The sequence below is a fragment of the Scyliorhinus torazame genome, chromosome 7, assembly GCF_047496885.1.
Source record: "Scyliorhinus torazame isolate Kashiwa2021f chromosome 7, sScyTor2.1, whole genome shotgun sequence".
In the NCBI taxonomy this organism is placed as follows: Eukaryota; Metazoa; Chordata; class Chondrichthyes; order Carcharhiniformes; family Scyliorhinidae; genus Scyliorhinus; species Scyliorhinus torazame.
Window position 1 is genome coordinate 204044522 of NC_092713.1, and position 20078 is coordinate 204064599.

The 20078-nt window shown below is 49.9% G+C and overlaps 1 long non-coding RNA gene across 1 annotated transcript; it reads right to left on the reverse strand.

Annotated features, from left to right (window-relative positions):
• Window positions 1-2552: 2552 nt before the first annotated feature.
• LOC140427428 (uncharacterized) lies at window positions 2553-19799 on the reverse strand. The gene is made up of 2 exons (XR_011948483.1): window positions 19754-19799; window positions 2553-2846 (listed from the first exon to the last, which is right to left on the reverse strand). It is a non-coding gene; the product is annotated as an uncharacterized lncRNA (long non-coding RNA).
• Window positions 19800-20078: the final 279 nt, after the last annotated feature.

Genomic DNA, 20078 nt, shown 5'->3' on the forward strand with positions numbered 1-20078 from the left:
GGCGCCTCGCTGACTGAAAGGCAACCTCACAGTTCTTTGTTTCAGCCAGCCGAAGACTAGAATTATAGGGCTGCAAAGTCGGGTAGACTCAGCCAACCTTTAAAAATGGCAGCTGCGACCCGATTCCAGGATCCTTTTCCCAGTGTTCCCAGTTTTTATCAGTGTCTTTTTAAGACCATGAGCCCGCACCATACATTCCCAAACTGACTGGCTTCACTGCCAGGCTAGGCATGTGATTGTCCTCCCCAGACATTCATAAGGGAAGCTTTTGAAATGTAAATTCAAAAGGTCCTCCTCATGCCGTTCCCCCCACCCCCTCCATGCCAAGGGATTCCCCCAACCAACCCCCTGGACTCTTCTTACCCCCATGCCAAACTATGACACTTTCATGCCCATTCGCCACTATGCATTTTATTGAACCAATGAATCCTATAGAGATAACAGAATCTGTAAGGAAACACTTAAAAATTAATTCATTGATAACTATCCACTTTCTTTTTTTTAAACTTGCTTTTTTACTACAGGCCAATAAAAAATCCTTTAAACTATCAAACGTTGAAACTACAAGTACTTTAAATCACTTTATCATATGCAAATAAACATTGTACAACTGACAGCATAGGTCAGAGAGCCAGAGCTGTAATTCAAACAATGTTTTCCCTGGGGCTCAGGTGTTTCAGTATACCAATGGATTTCTGGGCTCCCAGTTTAGCTTCATTATGCATTCTTGGCTGATAACCAAATGTCCATTAGAGCACAGAAACACCTGAGCCCAGGGAAATCATGGCTTAATTGACAGCTTTGGCTCTCTAACCTGTGCTGTCATGTATCTTTATTTACACAGCGGTTTCAAGTGCTTGCAGTTCCTGCTAATGGTGCTTTCAAGCATCTGGGTGATTCCCGGGTTGACTGGCCTGTTTGCAACCAGCATCTACCATGCCCCTGCAATGAAACTCCCGTCCTTCCTAGCACATTCTCCAGGAGCAGACAGGCCGAGTCGGGGGATTTCCCAACTCCCGTTGCCCATCTTGAGGATGAGGAAGTCCATCGCATGAATAGGTTGATGCCATTATTTCTGACTTCAGAATGTACAAAGCCCTGACAGTGTGAGGGAGTTGGATGGGCAGAGGTACAGTCAGGAGCACAGATTGTTGGCTGAGAGTTATTTCTGAAGGTTGCCAAATTCAGAACTGGATCTCGTTTGAATGAACCCGGCAAGTTTCGGGCACCAACTGGGCAACCAGTACAGCTCACTGTTTGCGATCTGCTAAATTCCAGCACGTTCTGTTGGAAAGCTGGTCCACTGGCAGATCCTGGGAGTATAAGTTGATTTGCACAGGGGTGAGCTTGGGCCAACAACTGCTGGTGGGTCTTCTGTGCAACTATGAATGGCATCTAGAAGTCTCTTTAAGGATTGTTGGTTAGGCTGCTCAAGATTGGTGCAGCCAGATGAATCTTACATTGACAATTTGCAGCTGAAATTTAAATTGGTGTAAAACAGATAGTGTTAGGAGGGCAGCACGGTGGCACAGTGATTAGCACTGCTGCCTCATGGCGCCGAGTCCCAGGTTCGATCCCTGCTCTGGGTCACTATCCGTGTGGCGTTTGCACATTCTCCCCATGTTTGCGTGGGTTTCGCCCCCACAACCCAAAGATGTGCAGGGTAGGTGGATTGGCCATGCTAAATTGGCCCTTAATTGGAAAAATGAATTGGGTACGCTAAATTTTTAAAAAAATATATATATATTGTTAGGATCTTGAAACCTGTTCCCAATATGGCAAACTCTGCACTTGCAAACATGATTAAATAATTTGAATTACTTTTACAAGTCAGGAGTGTGATGGAATACTCTCAATTTGCCTGAATGGGTGCAGCTCCAGCAGCGCTCAAGAAGCTCAATACCATCCAGGACAAAACTACCCGCATGATTGGCACCCAATCGACAAACATTCACTCTCTCTACCACCGACTCATAGGAGCAGCAGTGTATACCACCTACAAGATGTACTGTAGGAACTCAACAAGGCTTAGACAAACGCACAACCCCTACCATCTAGAAGGACAAGAGCAGCAGACACATGGGAATGCTAACACCTGCAAGTTCCCCTCCAAGCCACACACTATCCTGACTTAGAAATATATTGTTGTTCCTTCACTGTCACTGAGCCAAAATACTGCAACTCCCTCCCTAACAGCACTGTGCATGCACCTACACCACATGGACCGCAGTGGTTCAAAAACACAGCTCACCACCACTTTCTCAAGGGCAATTGGTGATGGGCAATAAATACTGGCCTAGCCAACGATGCCCACATCCATCCCATGAACAAATAGTTTTAAAAATTAGGCCCAACAAGCAGGCAACACAGAATTGTTCATTCTCTTCTCGGACTAAGAGTTTAAGGAAAAGACAGGAATATTTAGCATCTTGTATCTCAGAAATATTTCAGACCTTTCAATTATTGTGAGGGCCACACGACTGCACAGGCCAATACTGGAGCAACGATGCGCACTGCTGGATTCCTCAAACAGCAACAAGATAAGTCAGCAATTGGTCTGATTTTGGTGGTTTTAATTGAGGAAGAAATGTTGGTACAGAAACTGGATGAACTCTGTGCATAGTGCTGAAGAATCTTTAACATCCACGTGACAATCTTTGTTCAATATCTCAGGAACAGAATGTGACAATATATGCATGGTAAGCATAATGACGCGTTAACAATTTACTGTAACAACATCCAACCACTAGATGGCGTTCAAACGCATACATGTGGATCATGTAATACTCTTGATTCGGGGCGTAGGTTGTTCGGCGAGATGGTGAATAGTCGTGTTATCAGGAGCTCTGTAGTTAGAATCATAATTTTAGTCAATCTTTTATATCTTAGCAAGCAAATCAAATCTATTTAGTTGTAGTGTAAATAAATTAGCTTTGTTCAATACATCGCTTGATGTTCTCTGCGAGACACTACACTTCAAAGCTATCCTCATTCAGAAATCAAAGAACATTACACAGGACATCCAACAATGCAGTATTCCCTCAATAATTCACCAGCGTTTCAGCCTAAATGATGTGCTGAGGTTCTGGAGGGAATGAGGATGAACATCAATAGTTAATCAGAAATGGTTCACTAGGATGGCACGGTGGCCAGCACTGCTGCCTCACGGTGCTGAGAACCCGGGTTCGATCCCAACCTCGGGTCACTGCCCGTGTGGAGTTTGGTAAGAAGTCTTACAACACCAGGTTAAATCCCAACAGGTTTGATTCGAATCACTAGCCTTCAGAGGAGCTGCGCTCCGAAAGCTAGCGATTCAAAACAAACCTGTTGGACTTTAACCTGGTGTTGTACGACATCTTACTGTGCCCACCCCAGTCCAATGCCGGCATCTCCACATCATGTGGAGTTTGCACATTCTCCCCATGTCTGCGTGGCTCTCACCCCCACAACCCAGAGATGTGCAGGGTAGATGGATTGACCACACTAAATTGCCCCTTAATTTGATTTAAAAGAAAATATGGTTCACTGAGCAAAAGCTGTTATACCCTCCAATAGTCAAGCATAGCTGAATTAACATACAACTGATGATTATTGGCTGCATATCTACTTATTGCCGGACCTAAGTAATGCCACTAAGTAACTTTCCTCTCATAATGCCAGCAGTGCTCAAATATTTTTCAATATAAACTTAGAAAAAGGGAAACTAAACAAGATTAATGTTAATTCATTTTGACTTTTTTCTTCTGCCAAACAGAATTGTGCCGATACAAATACTGATCTTGTCAGGTTCAAAGCCGCATCAAATATAACAAGTTAAAAATGAGGAAGTTAGAAGTTGAAAGGGAAATTGCGCAAAAACTTGATTACTCGAAGGATGCTCGAGGTTTGGATTAAGTTATCACAGACTGTAATTGAAATGGACAGGATAAAGAGGCAATGACTTGTATTTCCAGAGAGAGCGAGAAAGGGGTTGAATTGAGGGATTTGTCATGAATACGTTGTCTATGAAAGTGTATGGGTTTGCTGGTACAAATAGACTTTTCCTGTTCCTAAAATGACTTGTAAATTCAAGGGATAATTCTGAGTGAAGATGTGAGTTTGTAAAATGTGAGTGTACACTGCAGATGATTTTCCAACAAGTTTAAATTGATGATCAGAGAATAGTGTCTTGTGTGACCCTGGAATTTCACAGGTTCCCTGCCAACTATGCAAAGTCCCAAAGGACTGAAGTGGTGAGGAAGCCACCAAGAGGGGAAATCTATATGTATCCTTGTCCTCAACAATCTACCTGTCCCATGTGTGTCTACCCATAGTATTGGCAGGAATGACCACTGTACAGTTCTTGTGGGGACAAAGGGTGGGATTTTCCATCCCCCTGCCCCGTGGCATGTTTTCTGGCAGGGGAGGCAGCTCGCTATTGGCCGTCAGTCCTGCCAATGTCTACTTGTCTTGTGTGGATCACCCATCCCTCTGCCAGTGAACCCACCGTGGGAGGATTCCACCAGCGGAACCAGAAGATCTCACCAGCAGGAAGGGCCGGAAAATCCCACCCAAAGTCTCACCTTCACATTGCGGACCCTCCATTGTGTCATATGGCACTACCTCTGTGCTCAGTGGGAAAGAATTAGAACAGATCTAGCAGCTAAATGAGGCACTGTGAGCAATCTGTGGCAGCAGAATTCTATTCATATACAATCTGTAACTTCACGAACCGGCAGATGCTTCACCCCACCATTATAAATAAACCAAGTGTGATGAATGTATTCACCATAATATAAGTTGTCTGTATAGTATTGTGGCCTATGGCCAGGGAATGGTAATATGATCTCCTTCCATGTATTGTACTGGAACCCTGGTGGGCTCCCCCCCCCCCCCCGCCCCCCCAGGGTGGTATATAGACCTGCCGCCTATGGGCGGTGCTCATTGTTACAGCAGTCACAGGCAGGCAAGTTCCTGGATAATAAAGCCTATGTTCACTCGTTCTCATCGTCTTGTAGTGAATTGATGGTACATCAATTTATTATCCAAAGACATCACTATGGAAGCCGCTCTGAAGCCTGATAAACTGGAACTCGATGCACGAGCAGCAGAAGCTAAGGAAATCTTCTCCCACTGGCTCCACTGTTTTGAGGCCTACCTCGACTCCTCTGAAACGCCTCCCTCCGACGCCCTCAATCTGAGCCTCCTCCACGCCCGGGTGAGCCACCGAATCTCGGGTATGATTGAGGACGAAGCGGCGGTCGCAATTCTAAAGAGACAGTTCGTGAAGCCCGTGAACGAAGTGTTCTCGTGGCACCTCCTCACTACCCGCGACAACGTGCCGGGGAATCGCTGGACGAGTATCTAGAGAACCTGACACTACTCGCCCGCAACTGCAACTACAGGGATGTGAAGGCCGACGAGCACATGAAGCTGATGATCCGGGACACCTACGTGTCTTGGGTCCGGTCTAACTACGTCCAGCAGCGATTGCTAGAAAACGGGGCCACTGATCTACAGGACACGGTAAAATTAGCCACCTCATTAGAGGTGGCCTACCAGAACCTCACCGAATTCCCGGCAGACCCAGCGAACCCCTCGTGGGCACCACAGACGCGGCCTTCACCAGACCTGACTACATCCCAGGCCTGTGCCGCGCGGCTGCTCGTTCAGCCCGAGGGACCGTCTTGCTACTTCTGTGGTCAGGGCCAACACCCCCGGCAGTGTTTCCAAGCCCGCACCGCGACATGCAGTGACTGCCGCAAAAAGGGACATTTTGCCAGAGTCTGTCTGGCCCGATCCAAAGCCCCGAAGTCAAAAGCTTACCAGGCCCAATCCACGGACTCACAGGCCCACAGACCCGACAATGTGGTTGCGTGCCTGCTGGTACCGCCCCCTTCAGATGCGTCATCCGCCTCGTGCAGCTCATGGGGGGCGCTATCTTTAACTCAGCCCGACACATGCGACCCATGGGGGCAGCCATATTGGCCGCCATCTTCAACACCAACCGACACGTGCGACTCGTGGGGGCCGCCATCTTGTGACCCCGATACCTCCGACCATGCAGACGACCCGCAGCTTGGTGCAATCACCCTCGACCAGTCGTGGCCAAAACATCTGAAGAATTCGATGATGACCGTCCAGGTCAATGGGCACGAGACCCCCTGTCTTTTCGACTCCGGGAGCACAGAGAGCTTCGTCCATCCCGACACGGTAAGGCGCTGCTCCCTCCACATCTACTCCGTGTCCCAGACAATCTCCCTTGCCTCCGGATCCCATTCGATACAGATCCGGGGGTACTGTGTCGCGAACCTCGCGATACAGGGCGCTGAGTACGCCCAGTTTAAACTTTATGTCCTCCCTCACCTCTGCGCCCCCCCTACTGTTTGGACTCGACTTCCAATGCAGTCACCGAAGCCTGACCCTAAAGTTCGGCGGACCCCTACCCCCTCTCACTGTATGTAGCCTCGCGACCCTTAAGGTCACCCCCCCTTCGCTCTTTGCGAACCTCACCAACGACTGTAAGCCCGTTGCCACCAGGAGCAGGTGGTACAGTTCACAAGACATGAGTCGGAGCTCCAGCGACTCTTGAGGGAGGGGGTCATCAAGGCCAGCTACAGCCCCTGGAGAGCAGAAGTGGTGGTTGTCAGGACCGGGGAAAAGAATCGGATGGTTGTGGACTACAGCCAGACCATTAACCGGTTCACGCAACTTGATGCATACCCCCTCCCCCCCTCCCCTGCATAGCGGAGATGGTCAACCAGATCGCACAGTACCGGGTGTTCTCCACGGCAGATCAGGGGCGTCATTCTCCGACCCCCCAGCGGGTCGGAGAATGGCCGTTGGCCGCCGTGAATCCCGCCCCCACCGGTTACCGAAGTCTCCGGTACCGGAGATTGGGCGGGGGGCGGGAATCGGGCCGTGCCGGTTGGCGGGCCAACCCGCCAAGAAATTGCCTGTCCCGCCGGCGTAAATTAAAGTAGGTATTTACCGGCGGGACAAGGCGGCATGGGCGGGCTCCGGGGTCCTGGGGGGGGGGGGGGGGCACGGGGCGATCTGGCCCCGGGGGGTGCCCCCACGGTGGCCTGGCCCGCGATCGGGGCCCACCAATCCGCGGGCGGGCCTGTGCCGTGGGGGCACCTTTTTCCTTCCGCCTTCGCCACGGTCTCCACTATGGCGGAGGCGAAAGAGACTCTCCCCACTGCGCATGCGCGGGAAACTGTCAGCGGCCGCTGACGCTCCCGCGCATGCGCCGCCCGGGGATGTCATTTCCGCGCCAGCTGGTGGGGCAACAAAGGCCGTTTCCGCCAGCTGGCGAGGCGGAAATCCCTCCGGCGTCGGCCTAGCCCCTCAATGTTGGGGCTTGGCCCCCAAAGGTGCGGAGCATTCCGCACCTTTGGGGCGGCGCGATGCCCGTCTGATTGATGCCGTTTTGGGCGCCAGTCGGCGGACATCGCGCCTTTGGGGGAGAATTTCGCCCCTGAAGTCTGCCTACCACCAGTTCCCGATCCGCCCGGAAGATTGCCACTACATTGCTTTTGAAGCAGCCGGCCGACTCTTCCACTTCCTCAGGGTACCTTTCGGCATCACTAATGAGGTCTCGGTCTTCCAGAGACTGATGGACCGAATGGTGGACCAGTACGGGATGCGGGCTACATACCCGTACTTGGACAATGTTACCATCTGCGGCCATAATCAGCAGGACCACGACGCCAACCTTCAGAGGTTCCTCCAGGCCGCCCAATCCCTCAACCTCACATATAACAAGGAGAAGTGCGTTTTCCGCACAGCCCGGCTAGCCATCCTCGACTATGTCGTGGCAAACGGGGTCCTAGAGCCCGACCCCGACCGCATGCGCCACCTCATGGAACTTCCCTTTCCCCACAGCCTCAAGGCCCTCAAACGCTGCCTGGGGCTATTTTCCTATTATGCCCAGTGGGTCCCCAAAGCCCGCCCACTTATCAAAGCCACTGGGCGGGATTCTCCACTCCCACGCCGAAGTGCCCATGCCGTCGTGAACGCCGTCGAGGTTCACGACGGCGCGAAACGGCCCCGATCCCGATCGATTCAGGCCCCGACAATGGGCTAGGATCGAGGCCGTGTCATCTACACGCGCCAGGCCTTGTCGCCGCGTAAAGGCGGCGCCGCAAAGATGACGCGGCCGGCGCATGCGTGGTTGCCGTCCTCTCTCAGTTCTCCCCGCAAGAAGATGGCGGATGGATCTTGCGGGGCCGCGGAAGGAAGGAGGTCCTCCTTTAGAGAGGATGGCCCGACGATCGGTGAGCACCGATCGCGGGCCATGCCACATTTGAGGTATTCCCCGGTGCAGGATCCCCCCTCCCCCTCCCACCCCGGCAGGCTGCCCCCCCAGCGTTCCCGCACTGTTCCCGACAGCAGCGACCAGGTGTGGACGTAGCCGGGGGGGAACCCGCCGTTTTGGCCTGGCCACTCAGCCCATCCGGGCCTGAGAATAGCGGGGTTGCCGGAGAATCGCTATTTTGGGTGTCTCCGGCGATTCTCCGGCCTGTGGCCCGCGGAACGTGACTGGGCCGTTCCCGCCGCTTGGGAGAATCGTGGGAGGGCGTCGGACTAGGATCCCGGGAAATTTTGGCGGCCCAGTCGATTCTCCCAACCAGCGCGGGAGTGGAGAATCTCGCCCACTATAATCTCCCTGACAGATGAGGCCCGCTCGGGCTTCAGCCGCATCAAGAACGATATCACTAAGGCCGCAATACACGCAGTGGACGAGTCCATCCCCTTCCAGGAAGAGAGCGATGCGTCAGTCATCGCCCTGGCTGCCACCCTCAACCAGGCGGGCAGGCCAGTAGCCTTCTTTTCTAGAACTTTCCACGCATCTGAGATTCGACACTCCTCTGTCGAGAAGGAAGCGCAAGCCATTGTGGAAGCGGTGCGGCATTGGAGGCACCACCCAGCCGGTAGGAAGTTCACCCTCGTCACCGACCAACGGTTGATAGCCTTTATGTTCGACAACGCACAACGGGGCAAAATTAAAAGCAACAAAATCTTGAGGTGGAGGATCGAACTCTCCACCTACAATTACGATATCAAGTATCGTCCTGGGGAGCTCAACGAGCCCTAAGATGCCCTGTCCCACGGCACATGCGCCAGCGCACAAGATGACCGACAATGACCTCTGTCACCCGGGGGTCACTCGGCTTATCCACTTTATTAAAACCCGCAATCTGCCCTTCTCCACCGAGGAGGTCAGGGCCATGACCCGGGATTGCCAAGTCTGCGCGGAGTGCAAACCGCACTTCTACCGGCCAGACAAGGCCCGCCTGGTAAAGGCCTCCCGGCCCTTTGAGCACCTCAGTATCGACTTCAAACGGCCCCTCCCTTCCACCAACCGCAATATATACTTCCTGACCGGCATTGACAAGTACTCCCGCTTCCCCTTCGCTTTCCCATGTCCCGACATGACCTCGGCCACCGTTATAAAGGCTCTGCACAGCATTTTCACCCTGTTCGGTTTCCCTGTATACGTCCACAGTGACCGGGGCACCTCTTTCATGAGCGATGAGCTGCGTCAGTACCTGCTCAGTAAGGGCATCACCTCGAGCAGGACTACGAGCTACAACCCGCAGGGAAACGGGCAGGTGGAGAGGGGGAACGCGACGGTATGGAAGGTCGTCCTTCTTGTCCTTCGGTCTAGAAGTCTCCAGATTTCCCGCTGGCAGGAGGTCCTCCCCGACGCGCTCCACTCCATTAGATCCCTCCTCTGCACAGCCACGAATGAGACCCCTCACAACCGTTTGTTTGTCTTCCCTAGGAAGTCCATCTCCGAGGTCTTGCTTCCATCCTGGCTGACAACTCCGGGACCTGCCCTTCTCCGGAAGCATACGAGGAGCCATAAGACCGACCCCCTGGTCGGGTGGGTCCAGCTGCTGCACGCCAACCCCCAATATGCCTTTGTCGCGCACCAAGACGGACGACCAGATACGGTCTCCCTCCGGGACCTGATGCCCGCTAGTTCCCATGTCAACGCGCCCCCCTCCCCACCGCCTACCGCCACCCCCCGAATCCCTCCCCCCCCCCCCCCCCCCGGGGCTCCTGTACTGTCCCGTGCCTACACTGCCGCCATCCACCACCCACCTGCCTACCCCCACCCCTCAACCCTCGCCGACACACCAGACCGAACCTCCAGCCAACACGCTGTCGGAGTCAACAACTACAACGCCCGTACCCGCCGCACTGCCAGAGCTGAGGAGGTCCAAAAGAACAATCCGGCCTCCAGACAGACTAAACGTATGATGACCCCACTTCACCCCCGCTGGACTTCATTTTTAACAGGGGGTGAATGTGGTGAATGTATTCACCATAATATAAGTAGTCTGTATAGTACTGTGGCCTATGGCCAGGGAATGGTAATATGATGTCTTTCCATGTATTGTACTGGAACTCTGGTGGGCTCTGCCTCTGGCTCTGCCCCCCCAGGGTGGTATATAGACCTGCCGTCTGTGGGTGGCGCTCATTGTTACAGCAGTCACAGGCAGGCAGGTTCTTGGCTAATAAAGCCTATGTTCACTCGTTCTCATCGTCTTGTAGTGAATTGATGGCACATCACCAAGGGACCAATCTTAGTTCAACGAAGTGTACAGAAGAACATAACAGGAGCAACACAAGGCAGACCTAAAAATAAGGTCCCTACCTGTTGAAATGACAATGCAGGCACTGACACAGTTATATATATTTTAAATTAAGGGGCAATTTTAGCATGGCCAATCCACCTAACCAGCACATCTTTGGGTTGTGAGGGTGAAACCCACACAAACATGGGGAGAATGTGCAAACTCCACACGGACAGTGACCCAGGGCCGGGATTCGAACCCGGGTCCTCAGCGCCGTAGTCTCAGTGCTAACCACTGCACCATCGTGCTGCCCTAGTAATATATTTCTTATATTCTCCGCAGGGTCACTCCACTCCCGACATCATTGCAAACTTGGTCATCTATAGACAAAAGAGATGAACTCAAGGACTAAGGTGAGAGTGACAAGGGTGGTTATTTGACGGAGTGTGGCAGGTCAGGGGGAAATTCTCCATTGGTTGGAGCCATACCTAGCACAAAGGAAGATCACTGGAATGATATTGTCTCAGTCCCCGAACAACTCTGCAGAAGTTCTTCAGGGTAGTTTCCTATGCCCAACCTTCTGCATCTGCGTCATTAATGACCATGTAGTGAAAAGTAACTGAGGAAGATTCTGGGAGAAGTCAGCTCACTCACCACAACTGAGAAGGACATCACGGTGAGAGGGAGAGAGAGAGAGAGAGAGACAGAGAGAGGGCAGGAAAGGTGGCTCTCCCTCTGGAAATTTGGAATTCGGCACGTTTAGCCCGAAAATACTCTACCAAGCTAGCAAAAAAAAAAAAAAACCCCAACCTCTTCCATGATCATCATAGACACATAGAGAAGCCCTCAAGCCATTTAAGGGGCTGAAGAGATGGTAAAACTAGCAGAAGTCAGGAGAGTAAAGCCGGGGCGGCGGGCATGCGGAGCAAGGAAGAGCTTAATATAGCTGACCGAGCAGGGTCCCCGACAATCACACCTAACTACCCGCCAATAAGCCAGTGGATGGAGCTCCTAATGCAGGAGCTCCTGAAGCAGAGGGCCGGGATCAAGCTGGAAATGATGGTGACAGTGATAGCATCGGTCTCAGATGCCCCGGGCCCCTCCAGCGATTGGAGGCGCAGGAAGTGGATGGTGCGGAAGCTCGAAGGGGTGGCGAGGGGACTGAAACGCCTCATTCGAAGCGGAGGTGGCAAGGATGTTGCCGACACAGGGAGCGCTCAAGGAAAAAGTGGAGGACCAGGAAAACCATTCATGTTGCCAGAACCACATTGTGAGTCTGCCGGAGAGCATCGAGGGCAGTAACCCAACTGTCTCGTGTGTACCGGCAGGGCCTGTCATTCAAGGGCCTGATGGACCAGGCATGTCGCACCTTACACCGTGGGGAATGGGGGAGGAAACCCACTCCCGGTGGCCGCCAAAGTGATGGTCACCCTGAACATTTACACAACTGGGTCCTTCCAGGTGCTGAGTGGGGACCTGTCTGGGATCTCACAGACCTCGATGCACAGGTGCATCCATGCTCTCATGGAGGCTCTATATGCATGGTCGCTACAACACATCAAATTCAACATGGAGCAAGCCACCAGGATGTTTGGGCAGCGGGGTTCACCGCCATCGCCAAGATGCCCCGGATCCAGGGGGTGATCGACAGGATGCATGTCTCCCTACCAGCATTAGCCCATGACGGGCCGGACTTCACAAACTGAAAGGAGTTCCACTCGATGAACGTGCAGCTGGTGTGACTACGAGATGCACATCATGCACGTCTGCGCCCGATACCCGGGCAGTGTGCTTGACACCTTCATCTTGGCACACTCGACATTTCCTGACCTCTTCGAGGTGCCCCACTGGCTGAGTGATTGGCTCCTGGGAGACAGAGGTTATCCACTGCTTCTGTGGCTGATGATGCTTATCCAGAGGGCACAGACTGACGCGAAGACCCGCTACAACTATGCCCTTCTGCGACCAGGAGAGTGATCGAGCGGTGCAACGGCATCCTGAAGATGCATTTCAGGTGCCTGAACCGCTCTGGAGGGGTTCTCCAGTATAGCGCTGGGAGAGTCTCCCACATCTTGGCGGCCTGCTGCGTCCTGCACAACATCGCTGAGCAGAGGAGCGACGTGGTGGATGAGGGGGATGAATGTCAGCCCTTGTCTAATCCCGAGGATGCAGGGGAGGGCAAGGATGGGCAGGACATGAGCCAAGAGCAGGCATGGTTGGCTGCACAATGTGTGCACCAGGGCCTGGCATGTATGGGACGCTCTAATTGCCTCCAGATTCACTGACTAGGGGGCCTGGCCAGCGGCATGGACATCTCAACCCCAGCACCCCACACCCTGGCTGACCACTCTTCCCATGAACACCCACCCCTGCGCATCCCACCCCCCCCCCCCCCCCCCCCCCCCCCCCCACACTCCATGATACCTACCTGCCTCACACGGGGTGCAGGCCCAGGGTTGGGAGTAACAGCGGGTACAGTCCATGGGATGGAGGATGGTGACAACTCACTCGGGGATGACCTCTGGTGCTCCCCCCCAGGCATACCGGCACTTGGAGTGTCTCCCAGGCAATTGAAGGCCCCTGGGTGGTTGGCAGAATGGTACCCTAGCACTGTTGATGCCACCCAGACACCTTGACCCTGCCATTCTGATGGTGCCACCTGGGCACCCTGGCAGTGCCACCTGCGTGTCATCCTGGCATTGCCAGGGTGCCAGGTGGTACTGCCAGGCTGATAAAGCACTGCCATGGTGCTAGGCTGACAGTGCCAAGGAGCAAAGCTGCCAGGGATCGGGCCCAGAGGTGCCCTGCAAGTATGTGGTGAAGTGCGGGGGGGGTGATGGAACTCGAGGACCCCCCAACAGATGAGTTGGGGATTGGGAGGATCTGGGGGTCACATTGGGGGGTTGAGAGATCAAGGCATCTTTTTCAAATGGCGGCCCGATTTCATCCTGCATTGAGGCGTTCTGCCCGTCAGAGCTCCTCAGTGCAGGATAGGCAGCTAAGAGCGGCCTCAGCGGTACGTACGCCGTCAAGGGCTGAAAAATAAATCAGAGTGCCGATCGATAGCGGGGTCATTCCCGGCGCTATAAGCACCAAGAATGACCCCATGATTCCCACCCAGAACAGACTCTGTTTTATTAAAACTTAAATTGCACCCACTGCCTGTATGGATTTTAAACCAGGGTTTTTAATAACGTGACTGCAACAAAATATAAAATATAACATACAACAATTTCTACATTCATCACACTGTGGTAATTGACAACATCATAGACTGTCAAAATCTTCCTCACTGCAGGTTGCTGGCTACGTTTGCATGTTAATAATGGCATGCATCGTTAGGTACTGTTATTTTGTTTTAGCAAAATCTAGTTATTCAAAACACCAGTAATATCTTACAGTAGAGCAAATCAGGATCTAGAGATTATTAAAATGGAGTACCATTGTTCCTCTCCATCGTGGCACATTAGAATATCAACAACTTGCCTGAAAGCTGGATGGTTCCAGATCACACTGATCTTTTTTCAGTATTTGTATTATTTTCCTGGATCTGTAAAACCTTCCTCTCAGTCCATCAGATCTGCTTATTTTTCAACTTCCATTAACTAATTGTTCAGAAAAACTGTTGATCCTGCAGTTCACCAAGAACCCATTGGTCTCACTGTGCTGTTATCAGCAAGTGCTTCCAGAAACTTTGTGTGAAATGTTCCAAAAGTGCAATTATAAAGTCTAAGAATCCAGGCTACTGCAAAATGCCCTGTTGGACCTTGCTGATGGATACATTGGTGAATGGTGTGTTTCTGAGTTATCTAGATTTGTAAAACTCAATCTTTATCTCTCAGCATGCACTGAGTTAATCACAACCAGAGCAGTTCCGCAGGGCAACGTAATTCCCCTCGGCTAGGCAGGAGAATAATGAAGCAGGGTCCTATTTCTCATTGCTACTCACAATGAAAACCTCTCCCCCAAAATGCCTGACAGATTTTTGTTAGAGGGGCAAGACTGAGACAAGACAGTGGGCTGCATGGGTAATGAACGGGTTGAAGAGCTTTGCGACCTGCAAAGCATCCGGTAACCTCGTAACAAAGCAACAGAGTCAGAAAAGGGGGCTGTTTGATTGGTGAATGGTATGTGTCTAGCCGGGAGCCACAATGCAACAGAAGGTTGGGATCCTCGAGGCTGGAGAAGTAACTGTAATTAATGAGAAAAATCGATAAATATTTCAATTAAAAAGGAAGGTGAATTGTTCTGATAGAACAGAATCCAACAATTACTAGTATACAGAAATGTAGAAACTATTTCTGGGGATGTGAGAGCACTTGTTAGGTTTCCCTCTCATTATTATATTGAGAAAGTGCAGCAGGCAGCTTCAAATGAGAACACTATATTTTCTGTCTAATTTTTAAAATGGAACGTCGGGTCTTCGCCGTTTCGTGGTGGAGAGAAATATTGAGACGTCAGGTCTGATCCATTAGTGTAATGATGCTGCACTGACCTGCTGCCATGATGCAGAATGCTCCTGGATCCCATTGTCTCAGATTACCTTACATTGTCTCCTCCCCTCACCCCCTTGAGGAGACAGGACACTGTTATAGTCATCACCCCATGAGTCTCCCGGGAGAAACCATCTGTTTGCCTGACTGCTTCCCATCAGAGCTGAGGCCTGTTACTGCTAGGCTCTGACACTGCCTGCTTGCCTTTGTCTCAGATTCAGTCTGAAACCCTCTGCACTCTCAGCAGAGAGCAGATTGCATTACATTCACAAACAGAATCCCTACAGTGCAGAAGGAGGCCATTCGGCCCATCAAGTCCACACTGACCGTCTGAAAGAGCACGCTCCCTAGGCCCACTTCCCCGCAACCCATAACCCCACTTAACCTTAGGGGCAATTTAGCATGGCCAATCCACCTAACCTGCACATCTTTGGACTGCGGGAGGAAACCAGAGCACCTGGAAGAAACATGGGGAGAATGTGCAAATTCCACACCGACAGTCACCCAACTTTGGAATCAAACCTGGGTCCCTGACGCTGTGAGGCAGCAGTGCTAACAGCTTTGACACCGTGCCGCCCTTGGGGCATAATCTTCTGGATATATAGAATCTTCATGATATGCTCTCCCCCAAAATTCCTGACAGTTTGTTGTTTTCATTTTTTCACAAAGGCTATTCTGCTTTCTGATTTACCTTCTACACAACCATTCATCATTAAGGATGGTCAGGTGTTACATGCTATCTCAATCTTGTTCAAAAGCCTGTTTCAATTGAGAGTTATCAACCAGATTCCAGGACATAGAGAGATGGGAGAGCTGGAACCAAAAGGCTTGAAGCTGGTATCTGTGTAAGAGGACTTACCAGACTTTGCCATGTCTTATGACACATGAGGCAGACAAAGCACATTCTTCTGTCTGTTTCCACAGCTAGATTTTCCTGTCACAGATCACTAACCTGTCACCAGAGACTAAAGCTTGTGGGGCACCACGCCACAGCAAACATGACTGACCAGGTGACTGTCCTGCTCTCATCGCCTGCAATGGGCAAATTGAAAGGACTGACAGGTTGATAATCACCCTGTTTTGGCAATGTAATAAGGTCACCTTCTATGGCCATCAAGTCCTGGAATGTGGCTTGAACCCCCCAATGTAGAGCTTCTGGCTCAGAGGCAGGTAATGCACCACAACACTTCCACCTTCCCAAATGTAACATAGGACGAGGGAAAAATTATTTTGGTCCCTACCTGTAGCAAAGTTGTATGAATGTGTTTGCAACGCATCCTTGCCCAAGCATATCATCCTCCACAGCTGTTTTTTTTACCTGATTAAAAAGCACTTATGAAGCACTTTTCACAACCACCTGACACCTCAGAGCTTTGAAGTATTTTTGAAGTATAGTAACTGTTGTGATATCGGAAACATTAAGGTCAACCTGGGCACAACAAGCTCCCACGAAAAGCAACGTCATAATGACCAGATATTCTGTTTTTTGTGATGTTGATTGAAGGATAAGCACTGGCCCAGGAGGCTAATTCTCTTTCTCTTCTCTGAAATAGAGCCACAGGATCTTTTACATTCACCCAAGCAGACAGATGGGGCTTCGTTTTAACATCTCATTCAAAAGATGGCATCTCCCAACAGTACAGCACTCTCGGAGTCCTGCACTCCCTGAGTACTGCACTGGAGTGTCAGCCCTGAGATTTGTGCACAAGCCCTGGAGCAGGACTTGAGCCCAGAACCTTGTGACCGAGAGGCAAGAAGTCTATCAATAGTGAACCAGAACTGATACAAGATGATGCCGTTAAAGTTTAAAATGATGATTTACATTCTCTTGTGTAAAATATTGAAGTAACAATCTACAATGTGATTGTTTCATAAAGACTGTTTAGAAATCATAACTCAGAAAGGCCTGTTGGCGCAACCAATCATATTGGCATTTACCCTCCGCACAAGCAAATAGTCTAATCTTGTTTATGTACCTTATTCCCATATCTCTTTTCCTTTATCCACTTATCTAATCTAACCTTGAATGTTGGTATAGTTTCTGTCTCAATCAATGACCCTGGAAGTGGATTCCACAACCTCCCAGCAATCTGGGTAAAGAAACTTCTCCTGATAACATTGTGAATCTCTGACATTTAGTCTTGTATCTATGACCCCCTCAACTATCTAAAGTTATCAATTTCGATCTTCCTACTTACTATCCTCTCACAAATGTAAGCATTTGTTCCCCCTGTATCATGACATAATCTGCTTTGATCCAGTAGGAAAACCTATTTTTCTGGTGCATCTTTTTATTTTTATATCCTCATACCACACAGCATCTTAGTGCATCTGTGTTGGACTGTCTAAAGCATCAATGTCCTTCCCATAGTGTGTGGCCCAATACTGCACACGGTACTCAAACTGGATCCTTAAGGTTTTTATATGTGTTCATCATCGCCTCTTTGCATCTACATTTATCTCAAGAGGGCACAACAAATGTTAGTCTTGCCTGTGACGCCAACATCCCAGGAATGATTCAAGGTGTTTAAAATGATTAAAGGATTTGACAACCTCTGGTATGAGAGTCCAGAACAAGGGTGCAAAATCATAAAATTAGAGCTAGCACATTAAGGATTGATTTGAGGGAGCATTTATTCACTCAAGGGTGGTGAACTCTCTCCCCAAATAGCTGTTGTGGCTAGGTCAATTGAACATTTCAGAACTGAGATTGATACATTTCTGTTAATTGGCTGCAAAACCAATGTGGGTGGATGAATTAAGCTGCACATCAACCCTGATCTAATTGAACAGAACAGACTCAAACGGCTGAATGGCCTACTCCTGTTGCTATGTCCTATACCACTTACATAGAAACCTAGTTTTGTGAGGGCCACGAAGAATCCAGCACGAGTTTCAAGGATACAAAGAAATAACATTTATTTACAATAACATATATACACAACAACAACAACCTCGCTTACTTCTTCCTGCTGGTTCCAAACTGGCCAGCTTTATTTATACAGGGAGTCTGCTAATGATTTCTCTGCCCCCCTCATTGGGGAAGTTCATACTCCCACAGGATTGTGCGATTGTCATTAGTCCCCAGCCAATGGTAAGCAGGCAGGTTATAACACCTAGGAATGGAAATTTAACTGGATCTATTTCCATGTTGAGAGTTGGGAAACTACAGCAGCATTAAAAGGGCAGTACTTGCCCATGGTGCTTCTATAACATGGTTTAAACTGTGATCCCAGGTGCTGGAGGCTTCTTCTTGGGATGGGAATCTCTGTCTTCAGTAAGATTGGGATTGTGCATGCTATTATAAAGTGTTCCCTGAAACATTTTTCACCAGCATGAGGAATGTTGTGATTGGTGAGGTGAAGGCAGGATATCCCTCAAAGACCCAGCTTGCAATGTGCCAGTGTGACTCTTCCCAGTCTGAGCGGTGCAGCATTTGCTATTAACGGCCTGTTCCCAATTGATACACGTCAAGCTAATTTCACATAGGCCATTATTTGAGAGATTCCAAACTGGACTGCAGTGGTGAAAGGTCAATTTTCCAAATCAACAGTCTCTCCCATTTCAACAATGAAACCCAGGAATATAGACTAGCCTGCAAATGTGAGGCTGTACCCATTGAAAAGTGTTAAGGATATAGGAGCGGTATAGCATAATATATAGAACATAGAAAATACAGTGCAGAAGGAGGCCATTCAGCCCATCGGGTTTGCACCGACCCACTTATGCCCTCACTTCCACCCTATCCCTGTAACCCAATAACCCCTCCTATCCTTTTTGGTCACTAAGGGCAATTTATCATGGCCAATCCACCTAACCTGCATGTCTTTGGACTGTGGGAGGAAACCGGAGCACCAGGCGGAAACCCACGCAAACACGGGGAGAACGAGCAGACTCCGCACAGACAGTGACCCAGCGGGGAATCGAACCTGGGACCCTGGAGCTGTGAAGCCACAGTGCTAATCACTTATGCTACCGTGCTGCCCGCATAATACAATAATAGAATCTTTGATATTGTCAGAAGTAGGCTTACATTAACACTGCAATGAAGTTACTGTGAAAAGCCCTTCGTTGCCACACTCCAGCACCTGTTCGGTTCACTGAGGGAGAATTCAGAGTGTCCAAATTACCTAACAGCAGGCCTTTTGGGACTTGTGGGAGGAAACCGGAGCACCCGGAGGAAACCCACGCAGATACAGGGAGAATCTGCAGACTTCACACAGACAGTGACCCAAGCCGGGAATCGAACCTGGAACTCTGATGCTGTGAAGCAACAGTGCTAACCACTGTGCTACCATGCCGCCCAAGAAGTAGGAATAAACCCAGTTCATTGTGTCTGCATGAGAATATTACACAGGTGGATTTATTTTAATGGACTATTAATGATAGCATTTTAAATATTAGAGCAGTCATGAGCAAAGGAAACTGTTAATGTTTCATTCCATATTCTGAGCACTAAAATTATTGGATGTAGGTAAATATCAGATGCACAGTGAAGTCTTCGCTCTCTTGTCTTGCTGGTAATGCCCTCAAACATTTTGAGGTAGGATTTCATAGTGAGTCAAATGTTAATATCAGCCGAACCCAATTTAGATAAACTTAGGCAAATTTCTAAAAAGGCAAATTTTGCCCAATTTGAATATATGTGTAATGTTGGACCCATCAGGATAAACTTTTGTAAATGATACCTACTCATTTAAAGTTGCTACATTCAGTTCCATCTTCACAAAGGAAAGATCTGGAAGTCAAAGAAAGCACATTTCATTGTTAACCCTCTATGGACCACTATTTTGTCAAACATGTTAAGGAGTGGAGAGGGCATGGATCACCTGTTGAGGCAGTGTAGAGGAAGCTTAATGGAATGTTCTTTTGTGTTTAATGTTGAATAGTATAATGACTTTAGCTCATTAATCTGTACAGTACCTGACCTGGGAAAACCACGTTGAACTGTATGCTGTGAATCTATTTGGGATTACTTGATCAGACAATATAAAGGCATGAAAGCAGTACCTGACCA